The following is a 19580-nucleotide window of genomic DNA, read 5'->3' on the forward strand; positions in this document are numbered from 1 at the left end:
GAGTGGCAGGTGGCATTGGATTGCAGGTTTTGGCCTGATGCCCGCAGGCCACTCAGAGGGACCCCACCAGTGCACGAATCCATCCACCGGGCCTCTATTACTGTAATAAGTTTGTATGGTGACAATCATAACTTTGTGTGGTGATCACTTTGTAATGTATATAAATATCAAATCACTATGTTGTACACCTGAAACTAATATAATTTTGTAAGTCAATTATACTTCAATAATAAACCCCACAAATGAACTCATAATATGAATGCCAATCCTATAAGGCAAGCAGGACACATATTACCTTTCTTGTACATATGAGGAAATAGGCTCAGAGAGATTAAGTTGCTTGCTCAAGTTCATAGGCTATTTATGTAGAGTTCAGCACTTAAACTTTGATGATCTGATTCCAAATTCTTCCCTTACACCAGTGTGGTCTTTGGACCAGCAGCATCAGCATCCTGGTAGCTGGTCAGATATGTAGGTTCAGGCTGGTTGAATTGGAAACTCTGGGATGGGGTCTAGCATCAGGGCCCCCAGGTGGCTGTGGTGCATTTAAAGTTGGAGAGCCACTGCAGTACACCTTCACTCATCTCTTATTTTTGAACCCTGATCAAAATAGAGGTTTCTCAATCGAGGGAGGAAAGGTTTTACCGCTCATCTTCTGGCTCTGCCTGCACAACAGGGCAGACGCTGAGAGGAGGGAGGCCAAAGGGCCATTCGGGGGTTGCAGCGTTCGTTCCTCCCTTCTACTGAAGCCCTCACAAAGTGCCTGCTCTCCCTCACTCCGCTATCACTCCGCTATGCCCACAATTGGGCCAGCGGGAGACACAGGGGGCGGGACTCGGGGTGGCTGGGGTGGTGATTGGGCCGGCAGGACGCTGAGCTCGCGTTGCCAGCGTCCTGAGTATTTAGGATTCCCAGAGCCAACCTTCTCGAGTTATCAGCAATCAATCTGAGAAGACGCCTATAACCATGTGACATTATACACAAGGCATAAGCTATTAAGGGTTTGGATTGTGACTAATCCTTGGCATGGGGGTGGGAAGGGAGGTATAGAAGAGAGTCCAATTCAACTCAACACAAACTATCCCCTGACACTAAGCCCATGCACTGCATTGTTAAATGCTGGCATGTGCCATTTTCCCATCTTCACGGGCACTGGATGTGTCTTCGACAGCAAGGCAGTAGCGGCCAGGCAGGTGGTTAAGTTCTGATGTAGGTGTCCTTTCCTGAGCACTTGCAATAGGGTGGATTAAGTCATTCCAGTTGAGTTAATTGCATTGGCAACCTGGTTTATAGCTGTATTGAAATATTTTATAATTAGGATATTTCTTATATATAGTAAAGTATTTATAAGTTTATAGCATGATTTTTATATTTGTGTTATACCTGTGTTACTACTGCCCAAATAAGATATAGACCATTCCAGCACTCCAGAAGGCTCCTTCCAGGTTTCTCAAAGTCATTACCCCTGTCCCCACAAGCCTCAAGGGTTCCTACTAATTACTCTGCTGTCTAGCATCATAGTTTTGCTTGTTATTGAATTTCATATAAACGGAATAATATCATACATACTCTTTTGCATTGGGCATCTTTTATTTGACTTTATTTCCATGATATATGTTCACATTGTTAATTCTTTTTTGCTGGAAGCAAATTCCAGTAGTTAGCATAATAAATGTGAGAAGTTCATCAGAAGGATGATGGACAGCTTCAGCAGGGCTGAAAATCTGCATATATTATTGCCTGCTGCTGGAACAGCTGAAGGCAGTTCCCCCAACCTGATAATTTTTGATTGTTTATCAAACTTTACCTTTGATATGTATATCTGCTTTGCTAGAGGGAAAAATGTGTGAATAAAAAGCCCTGGGTGTGGAGATTCAGGGAGTTTAGTCACTAGAACTAAGTTTCCATCTGGTCCTCCAAAGTGTCTTCCAAATTTATATTTTGTGTCTAGTTTCTTAATCTATTTACGTGCAGCCCCTTTTCCAGATTCCTGAACCCTTCTAGATGCCAAGAAACACCCTGGCATTAATGGTGCCTGAGACAAGGACATCTGGAGAAGAAGATTATTCCCCTGAGTGAAGAAAAGAAGTTTTCCACGAAATAGGTGGGGATCACCAGTAATAGGTGAGGGGTCACTGGTAAATTCAGTGGGGTGGTTCACTGTGCACAAAGCCTGCACCAGCTCTGGAAGTTGCAAATCCAGACTGGGTGAGAATGTCTTTTTCTAGCCAGACTATAATGGGGAAGAATTAGGTTTAAAGGCAAATATATCATTGTAAATTTTTAGCTTCCATGCTCAAGGATAAAGAAATTAAAATGTAGAAAGGTACTCTTTTAAATCAGGCTCAAGGAAAAAGAGTGCTGTTGTCATATTTAACTACGTGGGTTCTTGTTCAAGATGCAAAATGCCTAATTCGTATTTGGGATCAAAAGTCTCTAATAAGAAAAAAAGCCCTGTTGCTGAATCTGCCTCTAGTATTGAAAGGCTGGGCAGCTAGAGAGATTAAAGCTGTCAGCTCTCTCGCTGAGAGACTCTCTAATGCTTTGTTTAAAAATTACCGTAGGACACGTTTGGACAAGCACATTTTAGCAAAAATAACTTTAAAGCTAGTCAATGCCATGGAGAGCGGAATAGGAAAAGATTCAGGATCTATCATCTTATTTGGTTTAATGTATTTATTGTTATCTATTAAACATGCCTTTAATTTAATAAGAAAAGAAACTCGGCCAGGTCAGTTGCTAAATTTTCCCAAAACAAACAGGATGTGGGGGTTGCCAGACACGTGGTGATCCTATAAAATGGATGCCCACTCCTGAGTGTGCTAAGAAAACTCTCATCTCTGCCATGTTTTTTCCCGGTTCATCTTTTAAAAGTTTTACAGAATTTAGGAATGCATCTGGGATTTCTGTACTTGTAGAGAGAGAAAGCTAGCTTAAAACAAAAGAACGCTCTATGCGATGTTGGACAAGGTTTTGAGCTAAGTTTAAATCTCTTTACGAATGCTACAGAATAAAACCCAAAGCTGTTTTTTCTCAAAGGAAAGATGGTGGAAATGACCCAAAGAGAAAAGAAAGAATACAGGCTGAGTTTGGGCAACAAGATTAGTGTTTCCATAATAAAGGGTAGTTTTTAAATAATAATGGACCAAATTCCAAAGTTAACATTAAGGCTGCTAAAAACTCAGTAAATTATCTCTGTTACAGAATTTAACAAAATAAATACCATGGATAATAATAATTAGCTTTAAAATCCCAAATTGTTTAAATCTAGATAAATAAATGTAATTAAAATAAAGGATTTATAGTAAAGCTTTTCAGTAATAATATGTTAATACTAGCTGTCCAAGTAGCCCAGGGGGAAACTAGCTTCATTCTTTAACAGAGAAAAAGGCTGGTCTTATTTCCTGTGGCAGCAACCCAGCAGGACAAATGTGGCAATTTACATTTAAATAGACCAGGCTAGGCCAAACCTGCTTTGCCATCCAGAAACATGGTTTTCTGGAGCCTCTGGCAACTTAAAACTTTGGAGTTTGCTGAATTAAATGATAAAAACTTATTAAATGTCTAGGTATTTTGAAATAACAAAATACTGAAATATTAATCTGAGTTTGCTTTGTAAGAAAAATCTAGAGGACAGAATTGAATCTATTAATTAAATATATCTTGTATTTTTGAAATATATTTTTAAAAATGTAAAGGTGTTACTAATCTAAGAAATGCTAAGTATTTAACTTTCCAGCTAAAATTTAAGGCTTCTAAAAGTTTAAAGTTCAAATTAAGTTAGGAGAAATTATATGGTTGTGATAACAAAATACATAAAGTACAGAAATTTATTTTTGAGAAAATAATTCTTGTATTTTCTCTAGAAAAATTAGTAGTTCAAAATATATTGTTTATTGGTCTAATTAAATAAAAGAGGATTAATTCTGTGTTCTCAACCAAATTTTTAATATATAAACCAGTTTAAATTTAATTGATATATTTTAAGATAATTATAAAAAGTATATAATATAATCTTTGGAATATAATTCGTGCATTGGGGGGTCGGGGGGTTGTCCCTCAGCCCAGCCTGCACCCTCTCCAATCTGGGACCCCTCAAGGAATGTCCGACTGCCCGTTTAGGCCCAATCCAGGACTGCTGGCTCCCAAATGCTCGCCTGCCTGCCTTCCTGATTGCCCCTAACCGCTTCTGTCTGCCAGCCTGATCACCCCCTAACCACTCCCTGCCAGCCTGATTGATGCCTAATTGCTCCCCTGCCAGCCTGTTTGCCCCTAACTGCACTCCCCTGCAGGCCTGTTCACCCCTAACTGCCCTCCCCTGCAGTCCTGGTCACCCCTAACTGCCCTCCTCTGCAGGCCTGGTCCCCCCCAACTGCTCTCCCTGGCAGGCCTGGGTCCCCCTCAACTGCCCTTCGCTGCAGGCCCAGTGGCCCAAACTTCCCTCCTCTGCCATCCTGGTCACCCCTAACTGCCCTCCCCTGCAGGCTTGATCGCCCCCAACTGCCAGCCCTTGCAGGCCCGGTCCCTCCCAACTGCCCTCCCCTGCTGGCCATCTTGTGGTGGCCATCTTGTATCCACATGGGGGCAGCCATCTTGTGTGTTGGAGTGACAGTCAATTTTCACATTACTCTTTTATTAGATAGGATAGATGCCTGGTGCACAGGTGGTGGTCAGCTGCTTTGCCCTGAAGGGTGTCCTGGATCAGGGTGGGGGTTCCCTTGGGGCATGGGGCGGCCTGGGTGAGGGGCCTGTGGTGGTTTGCAGGCTGGCCACGAACCCCGGCGACCCAAGCGGAGGCCCTGGTATCTGGGATTTATTTATCTTCTATAATTGAAACTTTGTAGCCTTGAGCGGAGACCAAGGCAGGCCAGGGCTGCGGAAGCTTGGCTTCCTCCATCGCTGTGGGCAACTCAAGCCTCCTGCTCTCTCCAGCTCCGTGGCTGCTGCCATTTTTGTTGGGATTTATTTATCTTCTATAATTGAAACTTTGTAGCCTTGTGTGGAGTTTAGGGCCCACCAGAGTGTGCGGGGAAGGTTGGCTTCCTCCATCGCCAGGGAAACCCAAGCCTTCTGTTCACTCCGTGGCTGCAGCCATCTTGGTTGGGTTAATTTGCATACTCGCTCCTGATTGGCTGCTGGGTGTGGCTTGTGGGTATACTGGAGTGATGGTTAATTTGCATATTACTCTTTTATTAGATAGGATTTGATAGTCTTTCCAAGTTAAATTTCAAGACTTTAACCAAAGGATAACTTTGAAACATTTAATGGGCCCTGGAGTGATTCAAAGAATTTATTTTCTCTTCTTAAAAGAAATATATATATTTTTAAATATATTTTATTGATTTTTTACAGAGAGGAAGAGAGAGGGATAGAGAGTTAGAAACATCGATGAGAGAGTAACATCGATCAGCTGCCTTTTGCACACCCCCTACTGGGGATGTGCCCGCAACCAAGGTACATGGCCTTGACCGGAATCGAACCTGGGACCCTTGAGTCCGAAGGCCGACGCTCTATCCACTGAGCCAAACCGGTTTCAGCTTAAAAGAAATATTTTTGATGGCTGCTGACCGGAAGGCAAACTGCAAGATAGTGTGTGAGTGAGAAAATAAAGGGAGAGTGTGTGGTCACACGGGGAGTGTTTGTTGGTGAGTTGAGGGACAGCTATACCCCAGGAGACTGTGGGGGACGGCAGGACAGGGCTCCCCTGACAAGGCAGCCCCCACTGCTGCTGGGTTCCCTCCCAGAGCGACCAGCTTGGACGTGGAGACCACGCCATCTTGAAGGGGAAAGTGGATGTTATCAGAAGCCTGAAAAGCCCAGGGAATCTACAATACGGCACCCACTGAACAGCTGCGAACCGAGAATATCAGTCCCTGACTGGCACAAGCATGCGGATTCAGAGGAGCTCTACACTCCACCACGGAAAGGTCAGATTTTGCCTGGAATAAGGTGAGGTCTCTGGTCCAGGCAGGAGGGAGAAACACGCACACGGGAGCTGGAGAACCTGGGGAAGTCTGCGCCTAGAAAAATCCGTGGCTGTTGGGGCTGGCATGATCCGTGAATGTGGAAGGGGGTCCGCAGACTGCTAACAGAAGGGAACTCTAAAAAGCAACCCATTTTGATCTGGGCGCAAAAGGACAGCCTAAAAATTTTAAAAGTGTCCCGGCTGCTTAGACCCAAGGGGGAAAAAGACTGAACACACTTGCACGCAGCCTTGGAGTTAGCATACTTACTCTGGCTCTTTTTTTCCTTTTTTTCCCCCTCTTAAATCCTTGCTTCTGATTACTAAGCCCAATACAAAGGATCACCCAATTGGGGACACTCTAAGAGACTGCAGGGGAAAGTTGTTTTTCTGGAACCTGGGGATCAGAGCGGGGAATAACCATCAGAGAACCAGCTCTGGGGCAACCCACTCCACCAAACCGGTATTAAGTGCCACAGGGAAAACAAATCTAAACATTAGCTAGAGAGGACCTATAGACCCGGAGGTCAATCCGGAAAGACTGCCACCCAGGGGTTGAATCACAAATTGACTCTTGTGTAAACACAAATAAAGGAAAATAAGAAATAGAGCCGTACTGCCTGCTTAAAAATCAGGACTGGCTTACAACACTGAGGAGCAGTGGAACACAAGGAACTTCAATACTGTCCTGACTAGGAAACAGGCATGCCCAACAGAACAGTAGAGGAAGTGAATGACCTTCACTACTGCACATTTTTATTTTGTTCATCTTTTACTTAAGAAACAATTTTTTTCTTTTTCCTCACTTGATTTTACCTTTTTAATTATTACATTTTTATTTTCAATCAGTATTATTACTACTACTATTTTACCTTTTTTTAAAAAGTGTCATTTTATTTTTTCTTTATTTTACTTTGGGATTAGTGTTCTACATTCTATTTTCATCCTTCCTTTAGCATCATTTTACTCTATCTAAACTTTACCTTTATGCCAACACTCTCTTCCTCACTTTTCCCCTTTTGTTGTCCTATTTCTCTTACCCTATTCCTGCTTTAGATTTTTCCTATTCCTTCTTTTTACCCCCTCTTAAAATTTCACCCTACTTATATATCTAATTTTCAATCCCCTGCTCCAAGTCCATATACACCTCTCTCTTCTCTTTCTTCACTATCCAAAATTTTCTCTGTCCTTTTGTTGTTGTTTGTTTGATTGTTGATTATATCGATTTTTTATGCTTGTTTGTGAGATTGTTTTGATTTTTCTTTTTGTTTTTTGTTTTGTGTTTGTTTGATGTTTGCATCTGTTTTCCCTCGCCTTGCTTGATATTAGTTGTTGTTTGTCGTTTGCATTCATCTCCAGGTACTTGTTGCTGGCATTTGTTGGGATTAGTGGCTGTTCTATTGGCATTTCTCCCCATATATATAGGTTTTTCCCTCTTCTTTCTTATTCTCTCTCTTACTTTTTTTTTCCTTTTCCCAATTTCATTTTTGCACTCCTTTTTTTTTCTCTTCTTCTTTCTCACCTATCCTCTAATTCGCCTTTCACTGGTGGTCACCTTTATTTGGGGTTATTAATATAGTGAATACATTTGTGTTCAGTGCCTTATGCATTGTACCTTGTTGTGTTGTACTTTCTGCCTTTAAAAAATGCAGGAGAGAGAGAACTACATAGCCAGACACCAGGAGAAGAGAGATCATGGGGAGACAAAGAAACAGTCCGCATATGAAAGAAAAGCAGGCATCACCAGAAAAGGAAGTAAACGAATTAGAGACAAACAACCTATCAGAGAAAAAATTCAGAGAAATGGTCATAAGGTGGATGAAAAGAATGGAAGACAAATTCGACAATATTTGTAAGAAGCAAGAGGAAATGAAGAAGAACCAAGAAGAAATGAAAAATGACATTGTTGTTGTAAAGAACTCAATAGAAAGCATCAAGAGTAGACTAGAAGAAGCAGAGGACTGCATCAGTGAGCTAGAAGACAAGGTAGGAAAAAATACCCAAGTAGAGCAGTTTCTAGGAAAAAAAAATTAAAAAGCAGGAGGAGAGCCTAAGGGAACTTTGGGACAACACTAAACAAAACAACATCCACATAATAGGGGTGCCAGAAGGAGAAGAAACTGAGCAAGGAGAAGAAAAACTGTTTGAAGAAACAATGACAGAAAACTTCCCTGATATAGGGAAGAAAAAACCCACACAAATCCAAGAAGCTCACAGAGTCCCAAGCAAAATGAACCCCAAGAGATCGATGCCAAGGCACATTATAATTAAATTGGCAAACACCAACGACAAAGTAAGAATCTTAAAAGCAGCCAGAGAGAGACAGAAAGTTACCTACAAAAGAACCCCCATCAGACTAGCAACTGATTTCTCAAAAGAAACACATCAGGCCAGAAGAAAATGGAATAAAATATACAAAGTCATGAAAAGGAAGGGTCTGAATCTAAGGATACTGTACCCAGAAAGGCTATCAATCAAAATTGAAGGTGAAATCAGGAGCTTCACAGACAAAAAAGGACTAAGGGAGTTTATTACCACCAAACCAGCAATGCAAGAAATGCTATGGGTCTGCTGTTAAATAAACAAAATAGGAAGCGAAGAAGGAACACAGGGGTAAAGAATAAAAATGGCAACCAACAAGTACCTATCAATAATAACTTTAAATGTAAATGGATTAAATGCCCCAATCAAAAGACATAGGGTAATGGATTGGATAAGAAAACATGACCCATATATCTGCTCTCTACAAGAAACGCACCTCAGAAAAAAAGACACACACAGACTGAGGGTGAAAGGATGGAAAAACGTTTTTCAGGCGAATGGAAATGAAAAAAAAGCTGGGGTAGCAATAGTTATATCTGACAAATTAGATCTCAAAGTGAATGACATAACAAGAGATAAGGAAGGCCACTTTATAATACTAAAGGGAGCAATCCAACAAGAAGAAATAACTCTGGTAAACATATATGCACCCAATACAGGAGCACCCAAATACATAAAAAAAACTCCTGGAAGATATCAAGGGAGAGATTGATAGCAATACAATCATAGTAGGGGATTTTAATACCCCACTATCACCATTGGACAAATCCTCTAAACAAAAAAATCAGCAAAGAAACATCAATCCTAAATGACTCACTAGACCAGATGAAATTAATTGACATCTTCAGAACATTTCACCCCAAAGCCACAGAATATACATTCTTCTCAAGTGCACATGGGTCATTTTCAAATATAGACCATATCTTGGGATAGGCAAAGTCTCTTCAAATTCAAGAAGATAGAAATCATATCAAGCATTTTCTCAGATCACAGTGGCATAAAACTGGAAATCAACTACAATAAAAACAATCCAAAGAAATCAAACACATAGAGACTAAACATCATGCTATTAAAGAAAAAATAAAAAACATCATGGAAACAATCGGCAATGAAAATACAACAATCTAAAATCTATGGGACACAGTGAAAGCACTCTCGAGAAGGAAGTTCATAGCTCTACAAGCCTACTGCAAAAAACACAAAACAATGATAATAAATTACCTAACCCTACAACTCAAAGAGTTAGAAAGAGAGCAACATGAAAAGCCCAGTGTAAGCAGAAGGAAGGCAATAATAAAGATCAGAGCGGAGATAAACGACATAGAGACCAAAGAAACAATACAAAAGATCAACAAAACCAAGAGCTGGTTCTTTGAAAGGATAAACAAGATTGATGAACCTCTAGCCTGGCTCATCAAGAAGCAAAGAGAGAGGACCCAAATAAACAAAATCAGAAATGAAAGAGGTAAAATAACAACAGACCCCACAGAAATACAAAGGATTGTTAAAAAATACTATGAACAACTCTATTTCAACAAACTGGACAACCTGGAGGAAATGGACATATTCCTAGAAAAATACAACCTTCCAAAACTCAATCAGGAAGAATCTAAACACCTTAATAGGCCAATAACTATGGAAGAAATTGAAGCAGTCATCAAAAAGCTTCCAGCAAACAAAAGCCCGGGGCATGATGCCTTCACAGGGGAGTTTTACCAAACATTCAATGAAGAACTACCATATTTTCCGGTGTATAAGACGACTTTTTAACCCAGGAAAATCTTCTCAAAAGTCGGAGGTCTTCTTATACACAGGGTGTCGTCTTATAGGGCGGGTGCTGAAACTTCCGAGCCGGACTGGAGAATCTGTGGTCGCCGCATATGGTGGGGGGAGCTCAAAAATGGCGGCACTCCATTCATTTCAATGGAGCTGGATGGAGACCTCAAGTGTCGCTGGTTGGCTCCTTTTTGTGCTGCATAAGGTCTCCGTCCAGCTCCATTGAAATGAATGGAGTGCGGGCGGGTGCTCACCGCATAAGGCCGGGATGCGGCCGCGACCGTTTTTGAGTTACCCCACACCGTACGCGGCGACCATATGAAAGCAGCAAGGGCAGCGCTGTACAAGTACGGTAGAAGAAAATCCACTCACCAGGATTCGTGGAAAGAAGTGACTTAACGCGGTCCCGATGACAAGGTGAGGGGGCACCTCACTGGGAAGGTGTAAGTGAAGGGCGGAGCAAGCTGCAGGCGTCCGGGATGCCCGGGGTATGGAAAAAAGAGATAGAGCTGTGCTGTGCCCAGAAAAACACATTTAAAGATCGCATTTGAGAACAGTGGAATGAATGGATGGTTAGCGGCGAAAAGTCATTCACAAAAGGGGGAAACATGCGTGCTCCACAGTTGGATGTTTTGTGCACATTTGTCATAAAAGCCTGGAATGATATTGATGCAGAAACAGTAATCAAGTCTTTCAAGAAGTGTGGCATATCAAATTCATTAGATGGCATGGAGGACGACTACTTGTGGCATGATGAAGAGGAAGCCGAAGCTGAGACCACACCATCTGATACGGAATTCGATCCATACGATGACTGCCTTACAAATGTATCACAAGATGTCACTGATGTACTTATGGTATCAGATGATGAACAGGAGGATTTTGAAGGCTTTTAAAGGGAAACTGTCACGCCTGCAAAACTTGTAAAAATGCCATAGCTTGCAGTTATGAAGGGCGTTGCTAACTCGCCAGGGACTTGCCTGGCCCTTGCTCTCTCTCTACTGTTTGTTATCTTCCTCCTATCATCATCAGTTCCAGTTTGGTTGACAGCTTAGAAAACAAACAGCATGGCAGCTCCCATGGGTTTATTGTCTTATCCTTCCTTTCAGCTTTAGAGTGAATTAGGAAAAGTTTAATCCACTGTTTTATGTTTACATGTTTGATGACAAACCGCCTTATGTTTATAAGTGACAGTTTTCCTGCTAAGTACCTGCATGTCATAAGCATTTGAATTAAAATGATCATATTGAAATCAAATCTGAAGTTTTTTAAATTTTTATTTGGTGTGCATTGGAAGAGGGATAGTCTTATACGGCGAGTATATCCCAAACTCTATATGTTAACTGGAAAAGTTGGGGGTCGTCTTATACGCCCAGTCGTCTTATACGCCGGAAAATACGGTAAAACCTATCTTCCTCAGACTATTCCAAAAAATTCAAGAGGAAGGAACACTTCCGAGCTCCTTCTATGAAGCCAGCATCACCCTAATACCAAAACCAGATAAAGACAACACAATGAAAGAGAATTACAGGCCAATATCCCTCATGAACAGAGATGCCAAAATCCTCAACAAAATTCTAGCAAATCAGATCCAGAAGTACATCAGAAAGATCATACACCATGACCAAGCAGGATTTATCCCAGGGATGCCAGGATGGTAAAATATCCACAAATCAATAAATGTGATACATCACATAAGCAAATTGAGAGATAAAAATCACATAGTCATATCAATCGATGCAGAAAAAGCATTTGACAAAATCCAACACCCTTTCTTGATAAAAACTCTCAGCAAGATGGGAATAGAAGGATCATACCTCAACATGCTAAAATCCATATATGATAAACCCACAGCCAACATTATACTCAATGGGCAAAAACTAAAACCATTTCCCCTAAGAACAGGAACAAGACAGGGATGCCCACTCTCACCACTCCTGTTTGACATAGTACTGGAAGTACTAGCCATTGCTATCAGACAAGAAGAAGAAATAAAAGGCATCCAAATTGGAAAAGAAGTAAAACTGTCCTTATTTGCAGATGACATGATATTGTACATAAAAAACCCGAAAGACTCCATCAAAAAACTAATAGACTTAGTAAATGAATTCGGCAATGTAACAGGATACAAAATTAATGCCAAGAAATCTATGGCATTTCTTTACACCAATAGTGAACTTACAGAAAGAGAGACTAAAAAAGCAATCCAATTTATCATTGCACCAAAAAAATTAAGATACCTAGGAATAAACCGAACTAAGGAGGTAAAAGACCTATACGTGGAAAACTACACAACACTGAAAAAAGAGATAGAGGAAAACTTAAACAGATGGAAGAACATACCATGTTCATGGATTGGTAGAATCAACATCATTAAAATGTCCATACTACCCAAAGCAATCTATAGATTCAATGCACTCCTCATTATAATAGCAATGGCATATTTCACAGACCTAGAAAGAACTCTCCATAAATTCATCTGGAATAAAAAAAGACCCTGAATAGCCACAGCAATCCTGAGAAAGAAGAATAAAGTAAGAGGGATCTCAATACCAGATATCAAGCTGTATTACAAAGCCTCTGTTCTCAAAACAGCCTGGTACTGGCACAAGAACAGACATATAGATCAATGGAATAGAATAGAGAATCCAGATATCGACCAAGACCACTATGCTCAATTAATATTTGACAAAGGAGGCATGAACATACAATGGAGTTAAGACAGTCTCTTCAATAAATGGTGTTGGGAAAATTGGACAGATACATGCAAAAAAATGAAACTAGACCATCAACTTGCACCATACACAAAAATAAACTCAAAATGAATAAAGGTCTTAAACATAAGACGGGAAACCATAAAAATACTAGAGGAATCCACAGGCAGAGAAATCTCAGACATATGCTGAAGCAATTTCTTCACTGATACCTCTCCTAGGGAAACTAAAGAGAAAATAAACAAATGGGATAACATCAAAATAAAAAGCTTTTGCACAGCAAAAGAAACCATCAACAAAACAACAAGAAAGCCCACTGTATGGGAGAACATATTTGCAAATGTTATCACTGATAAAGGTTTAATCTCCAACATCTACAGGCAACTTATACAACTAAATAAAAGGAAGATAAAAGATCCAATAAAAAAATGGCCAACGGACCTAAATAGAATCTTTTCGAAAGAAGACAGAAGGAAGGCCAAGAGACACATGAAAACATGCTCAAAGTCACTAATTATCCAAGAGATGCAAATCAAAACGACAATGCAGTACCACCTCATACCTGTCAGAATGGCAATCATCAACAAATCAACAAACGACAAGTGTTGGTGAGGATGCGGAGAAAAGGGAACCCTCGTGCACTGCTGGTGGGAATGCAGACTGGTGCAGCCACTATGGAGAACAGTATGGAGTTTCCTCAAAAAACTAAAAATGGATCTCCCATTTGACCCAGTAATCCCACTTCTAGGAATATATCCCAAGAAACCAGAAACACCAATCAGAAAGGATATATGCACCCCTATGTTCATAGCAGCACAATTCATCATAGCTAAGATTTGGAAAGAGCCTAAATGCCCATCAGCAGATGAGTGGATTAGAAAACTATGGTACATCTACACAATGGAATACTACGCTGCTATAAAAAAGAAGGAATTCTTACCATTTGTAGCAGCATGGATGGACCTGGAGAGCATTATGCTAAGTGAAATAAGCCAGCCAATGAAAGAAAAATACCACATGATCTCACTCATTTATGGAAGATAAATAACTTTATAACCTGATGAACGAAGGGATAGATACAGAGGCAATAAAGCACCGAACAGACTGTCAAATTACAGCGGGAAGGCTGGGGAGTGTTGAGGAGGGAGGGAAATAGATCAACTAAAGGACTTGTATGCATGCATCTAAGCACAGCAATGGACACAAGACACTGGGGGTGGGGTGGGATGAGGGCATGCGACAGGGGGTAGGGAAGGATGGGGGAAGGTCAATGGGGAATAAAAAAGGAGATATATGTACTACTATATGTTAATACTTCAAATATATATATATATGTGTATATATATATATATATATATATATATATATATATATATATATATGAAATATTTTTGAATTAGGCTGATCTAATATATTTGAAATCACGTGGAAAGCTTTATCAAATAAAAATTAATAAATATATTTTGTTTATATACATATATTTTAAATATTATAAAGTTTTAATCCCTGAGGGCAAGGCAAAGTTGCAGAATCAGATTTCTTCAGCAGCAGAATTAAAAACAACAACAAATGCAATGGAATTTTAAAGACAAATAGCCCTCTAGCAGCCTGTATTTTAGATAGGCTGGGGAAGGGGATGGAATTTGTACCTCCTGGGTCAAATATATAAGTTTGCTTACTTTGCTTTTTCAATAAAGATGCCTTCTTTAATTATTTATATAATTTAGCTTTTTAAAATATAATCAAGGTCTCATATAAATTAAGTTATAGGAGAAGCCAATATTTTTATAAGCAATTAGGTTTAACAAAAGCCAAAGTGAAAATTTGCTTACACTCTACAAGCCAGTCCTCTGAAAAAGTTATTAAGACCTCCCATAATCCCTCTGTATATGCAAATGAGCCAAAGAGAATCCTGTTTAAAAGTAAATTTTAAGCTTATTAAAAAGGAGAAATTTTAAAATTTTAAAATCTCTTCCACTAATATTCAATCATTAAATCTGATTATAAATAAAGTCAACAGAAATTTAAGGAGAGTCACTTAAAATGTAGATATGCAGCAGTATCAGCCAGCATTCAAGAAGCAACCATGTAGGTTGCTTGGTGTAAAAAAAAGAAAGAAAAAAATTTTTAAAAGAGACTCTCTTAAGGTGGCCCAGAAATTACTCTGGAAAGAAATAAAAAGAGGTTTCCTTCAAATGTCTGGAAAACTGTAATTAAAAATCAATGTATTAGGCCTCAAAAAGAAAAATAAGTAATTTATGTTTTTGCTTCTCTAAACAAAGCTTATGTAAAAATACTCAAAGGCTAATAGCAGAAATTCAATTAGTATCATTTACTGTCCACAGCGAAGTACAAGTAAAGTTAGAAAATAAGCCTATTTTAAATTGGCAAATTGAAATAAGTGAATATTCTTGGGAACTTACTTGTACTGGGCAGGAAACTATTCCTGAAGCATTAACTAATTTTTTACTGATAGTAAAAACTGCTTATCATGCTATCAATCCAGACCAGTCATATTTCTGTGCAAAGAATTAAATTAAAAGCTATCAAGGCTGCATCGTAAGATTTCCAAAAAGCCTCTTAATAATATTTAAAAACAAAAAAGGGGGAGATAGTGGAGAAATATCCTGTAAGTTAAGTATATCAAGCCTTAATTACTTAAATTTTTTACTTTAAAATTATTTTTTACTTGTAATGCTAATGGCAAGACACACATGGTGTCAGAATAAGCCAAAGGAAAATGGTTTGGAAAAATGAAAAAATCCCGAGTCTAGTTTATAGAAAGGATTCCTTTATTAACCTTTGGTTGAGAATATGCTTATATATTTCCAGAAAACTCCAAGCCCATGTGGATTCCTGCAACAATGGATCCGAGAGAGGAACTAACCAGACTATTCCAGCCACAGATGGTGGTGGCCCCATGCAACATGCTGACAAGACAAAGGAGAAACAGTCCAGAGATGGAGATGGTGAAGACACCTTGCCATGCTAGCAGTCAGAAGCTGTGCGTCACTGCAGGTTGCCCAGAACGAAGTCAAAGAAGGTCGGACCTGCATTGTCATTCTGTTTGTCTACCATCCAGAACTAGAGTATCATTGCTGGCATGAACCCATAAAAAACTGTGGGACACTTTCATTGGAAAGGGGACTCAAAGAACTGTTGGCCCAGAAAGGAGGTTACTGCAGACTGATTCCTTTGATGCCTGGCAACAATTTAAAGGGACATGATAGAACTCTAATCTTTCCATTGAACTTAAAAATCTTAAAAGGACCCGAGCTCTGCAAATGACATACATTCTTGTTAAATTTATTAAATCAAAAAGGGGATATGCTGGAAGAAAATTCCAGTAGTTAGCACAATAAATGCGAGAAGTTCATCAGAAGGATGATGGACAGCTTCGGCAGGGCTGAAAATCTGCATATATTATTGCCTGCTGCTGGAACGCTGAAGACAGTTCCCCCAACCGGATAATCTTTTGATTGTTGATCAAACTTTACCTTTGGTATGTATATCTGCTTTGCTAGAGGGCAAGATGTGTGAATAAAAAGTCCTGTGTGCGGAGATTTGGGGAGCTTAGTCACTAGAACTAAGCTTCTGTCTGGTCCTCCAAAATGCCTTCCAAATTTTTATTTCATGTCTAGTCTCTTAATCCATTTATGCACAGCCCCTTTTCCAGATTCCTGAACCCTTCTAGATGCTGAGAAACACCCTGGCACTTTTTCATAACAATTTAGTATTATACCATACGACTATGCCACTATTTATTTACTTTTTTCTAGTATGTATTGACTTTTGGGTTCTTTCCAGTTTTTGACTGCTATAAACATTCTTGTATGTTTTTGGTGGACATAAGTCCTCACTTATGCTGGGGATATATTGAGGGTAGAATTGCTAGGGCATAGGTATATGCAAGTGTTGTAGTAGGCATGCCAAACATTTTTCCAAAGTGGTTGTTCCCTGAAGTTGATGTTGTTGGGAACCAGAGATCTCATTGTGGAAAAGGATACGTACAACTATGGAATGCGGAAGGCAATATAGAACTCTGTGGTGATGGATTTGAATTTTAGGTAGTGTGAATTCATGATCTTGAAATTATGTATATGTATATATGCACATTTATATGTACATTTATATATGTACATGCATATGAGTGTGCATATTTTATGTATTTATATGCATATGTATATATACATGCATATATTTCCTAGCTCTGTCTGCTAAGAGGGCTAAGAACCAAAAACTCCACTAGCTATAAGCACACCTAGCACCTTAATCTTAATCTCTACTACCATTTCTCATCAAAGGCACCATTTCCTGAAAAAAATGATGAGTTTCAGGGATGGGGCAAGATAGGTACAACATAAGCATGAAAGTGTTCAGAAGCCCTGGTCAGGTGGCTCAGTTGGTTGGAGTATCAACCTGTACACCAAAAGGTTGCAGGTTCGATTCTCAGTCAGGGCACATACCTAGGTTTCTGGCTCAATTTCCACCCCCCTACCCCTTGGGATGCTTACCAGAAGCAACCAATCGATGTTTCTCTCTATTTCTCTCTCCCCCTTCCTCTCTCTCTAAGATCAATAAACACATCCTCAGGTGAGGATAAAAAATGTGTTCATAAAAATGAATAGGGACATGGCACAAGGGCATAGGGGTCATGAAGAGGCTCCTACTGGCCACATCTGGAATATTTTGCACACCCAAATAAGTATGGTGATAAATTATAAATTTTTAAAAAGGAAATATATGAGTCCAGATCAAGAATAAGTAGATTATTATAATAAATACTAGAAGCCCGGTGCACGAAATTCGTGCACGGCGGGGGGTTGTCCCTCAGCCCAGCCTGTACCCTCTCCAATCTGGGACTCCTGGAGGGATGTCCGACTGCCCGTTTAGGCCCGATCCTGGGATCGGGCCTAAACGGGCAGTCGGACATCCCTCTCACAATCCAGGACTGCTGGCTCCCAACTGCTTGCCTGCCTGCCTTCCTGATTGCCCCTAACCGCTTCTGCCTGCCAGCCTGATCACCCCCTAACCACTCCGCTGCCAGCCTGGTTGATGCTTAACTGCTCCCCTGCCAGCCTGTTTGCCCCCAACTTCCCTCCTCTGCCAGCCTGGTCACCCCTAACTGCCCTCTCCTGCAGGGTTGATCACCTCCAACTGCCCTCCCTTGCAAGCCTGGTCCCTCACAACTGCCCTCCCTTGCAGGCCGGGTGCCTCCCAACTGCCCTCTCCTGCTGGCCATCTTGTAGTGGCCATCTTGTGTCCACATGGGGGCAGGATCTTTGACGACATGGGGGCAGCTATATTGTGTGTTGCATTGATGACCAATCTGTATATTACTCTTTTATTAGATAGGATAGAGGCCTGGTGCACAGGTGGGGGCCAGCTGGTTTGCCCTGAAGGGTGTCACAGATAAGGGTGGGGGTTCCCTTGGGGTGTGGGGCGGCCTGAGTGAGGGGCCTGTGGTGGTTTGCAGGTGGGCCACGCCCCCTGGCAACCCAAGAGGAGGCCCTGGTATGTGGAATTTATTTTCCTTCTACAATTGAAACTTTGTATCCTGGGGTGGCAGCCATTTCTGGGGCAGCAGCCATTTCTGTGGCAGTTAATTCACCTTCTACAATTGAAACTTTGTAGCCTTAAGTGGGTGAGCCCGGCCAGGGTGTGCGGAAAGCTTTGCTTCCCCTGTTGCCACTGGCAACCCTGGCCTGCTCTCTCAAGCTCCATTCTGCCGCCATTTGTTTGAATTTGTTTACCTTCTATAATTGAAACTTTGTAGCTTGAGTGGAGGCTTAGGCCTGCAACAGCTATGGAAAGCTTGGCTTGCTCTGTTACCTGGGAAACCTTGCTCTCTGTGGCTGTAGCCATCTTGGATTGGGGTTAATTTGCATACTCGCCCTGATTGGCTGGTGGGCATGGCTTGGCTGGTGGGCGTGGCTTATGTAGCGGAGTGATGGTTAATTTGCATATTACCATTTTATTAGAGAGGATAATACATGGGGGAAAAGGGCGAGCTCTTTCTTATGAGTGATTTGGAGGGCTGGCTGGTAATTATGGAGGGAGTGCTGAGTTGGAAATCATTACTCAATTGTCATAGTAAACCTTGGGGGACATTTCGTTGTGGAGCAAGATATTCCCTTGGTCTTATAGGTTCCTCAGACTGTTTAATAGTAGTAGCAAGGGAGAAATTGGGCAACACTTTACTAGGTGCTCAAATTAAGATCAGTGAGAAAAGGTGAGCATTGCGTGCATCCAGATGTTGTGTCTTGGAAAGGATGCACCACCACGGCAGTGCTCTGGCTGAAAGAGCGTCATTGCATATGACTATGAGGAGCATTCTAGCTTTTGAAAGTGGGGGAAGAGTATTCTTCAGAAATGTCAATATCAAGAAAGATAAAGAAAGTCTGCATACAGATTAAATGAGGAGAAAGAGAAATGTCAACTAAATGTGGTTCCTGACCCTGAACCAGATTTTATCCTGAACCAGATGTAGAAAAGTGCTATAAAGGACATTACTTGATCAATTGACAAAACTGGAGTATGGGTGGTAAATTAAAATACTTTTAAGTACTGTATTAACTTAAATGTGTGAAGTTATTCGCTGTACCATGGTTACATAAGAGAATATCCCTATTCTTAGGAAATACTCACTGAAACGGAGGTATGTACAGGTAAAGGGCCATTATATTTGTAACACCCACAAATGGTTCAGAGGAAAACATCTAGGTGACTCTTGATAAAGAGAAAGGTGTTCTTTGTATTATTTTTATGTTTGTTACATTTTATGAATTTCAAATTATAGATCCTCC

General features: G+C 40.6%; 1 protein-coding gene across 2 annotated transcripts in view; it reads right to left on the reverse strand.

Moving 5' to 3' along the window:
• Positions 1-19580, reverse strand: part of THSD4 (thrombospondin type 1 domain containing 4) — a 704967-nt gene that overhangs the window by 76551 nt on the left and 608836 nt on the right. The gene's annotated exons all lie outside the window — the stretch shown is intronic.

The sequence above is a fragment of the Cnephaeus nilssonii genome, assembly GCF_951640355.1.
Source record: "Cnephaeus nilssonii genome assembly, chromosome: 1".
Taxonomy (NCBI): Eukaryota; Metazoa; Chordata; class Mammalia; order Chiroptera; family Vespertilionidae; genus Cnephaeus; species Cnephaeus nilssonii.